At 38.5% G+C, this 1,667-nt stretch overlaps 1 non-coding gene across 1 annotated transcript; it reads left to right on the top strand.

Moving 5' to 3' along the window:
• Positions 1–1,096: 1,096 nt before the first annotated feature.
• LOC141523257 (U6 spliceosomal RNA) lies at positions 1,097–1,203 on the top strand. The gene has a single exon (XR_012478441.1). It is a non-coding gene; the product is annotated as a U6 spliceosomal RNA (small nuclear RNA).
• The last annotated feature ends 464 nt before the right edge of the window (positions 1,204–1,667 follow it).

Here is a 1,667-nt window from a genome sequence, read left to right on the forward strand (position 1 = left end):
AGACATTTGATTTTACTAGCTGTGTGATCATGGGCAAGTCACTTATCCCCAATTGCCAGGAAGGAAGGAAGGGAGGAAGGAGGGAGGGAGGGAGAGAGGGAAGGGGGGAAGAGGGTGAGGGAGGAAGGGGAAGGAAGGAGAGAGGGAGGGAGGAAGGAAGGCAGAAAAGAAAGTTGCAAAATGGTATTTCACCAAGTCCTAAAGAAAGTTTCATGTCTCAACGCTGGCAGAGGTTTAGAAGAAGAAGGGGATCAAGGAAAGCTAGGGTAGTCAGGGAGAATTTCATGGAGAGTGAGCCTTTGAAGAATAAATGGAAGAAGTGAAAGGTACTGTATTTCCCCATGTATCATAATTTTGGGGGCCCAAAATTTGAAAAAAATGCATTACATAAAGTTATTGAAGTTTTATTCATCACGAAATTCAAGGACCCTCTGCTCATAGCTTTCAGGCATCTTTTGGGCAAGTCTGGCATGTGGACACATGCTTAGTCCACTCTGTTTCGTGAACTTGAAGCATCAATTGTGTCCTTTGAAATCAGTCATTTCTTTTTCATCAGCAATTCTTCTGGCCTCCTACTGAACCATCTCTGTGGATACAGGAATTCCAATGGTCCTTTGCTCTTCAATTCACAGCTTCAATTCCCTTTCTAATTCAGGTCATTTTGCTGCCTTGCGTCTCATGGCCTTCTTCTGCTGATGTGTTTTCAGTCCAGTTTCTTCTTCCTGTTGCCAGTCTCAGATTATTTTCTCAGTTGGAGGAAGATCAAACTGACATTCAGTGAGACAATTTCCATTCACTTTTGCAAACTGAATCATTTTTTAATTTGAATTCAGCACCAGACGAAAACTTTTCTGAGTCATTTCTGGGCAGAACGTGGCAAAACATAATCTAACAAAGCGGTAACAAATGCAAAACAATGAGTGTAAAGACAGCAAGTATGAAAAAGTGGGAAATGCAAGTAAAAAAAATCTACAACCACTGTATAAGACGGTTCCAGTTTTTAGACGTCAAATTTTTCGTGAATACAGTATTTTGAGCAAGACTGAATAGCTTGAAAAAAAGGTATGGAGGCTTTCTTTGTAAGAACTTACTTTGTGTGTTCACTTCAGCAGCTTATATACTAAAATGGGAATGATACAGAGAAGATTAGCATGGCCCCTGCACAAGGATGACATGCAAATTCGTGAAGAACTTACTTTGTTATTGGGACAGTGAAGAGATTGTTGCTAGTTGGGAAGATATTGAAATAAGGTCAATATGTTGAATAGGACAGAGGAGAGTAAGAGTAAAACAGTACAATGATTGATTATGATGATTATTTATGGTTTTGAAATAGCCTGCAGTCAACTGATGATTATGAATATCAAATGACTTACAATATCAGTTATTTGTTAGTATTATTGAGAAATAAAGTGAAGAGGTTTGCTATGATTTAATTTGTCCCAATGAATGTTCCTTAAGAGACACTTCATTAAGGAATTTAGATGTTTGTTTCAGGGATCATGAATGAACCAATCTAGTCAGGGTTTGAGAATTGTTGAGAAATAGAAGGGATTATTATTTGAAAATTTAATTTAGGCCTTGATTATGGGTATGATTGAATGTCTTGGCTGAGGAATTTAGACTTTATCATGTTTGCAGTGGGATGGCCATTGAAGGAGCAAACC

This window comes from Macrotis lagotis, chromosome 4, assembly GCF_037893015.1.
Source record: "Macrotis lagotis isolate mMagLag1 chromosome 4, bilby.v1.9.chrom.fasta, whole genome shotgun sequence".
In the NCBI taxonomy this organism is placed as follows: Eukaryota; Metazoa; Chordata; class Mammalia; order Peramelemorphia; family Peramelidae; genus Macrotis; species Macrotis lagotis.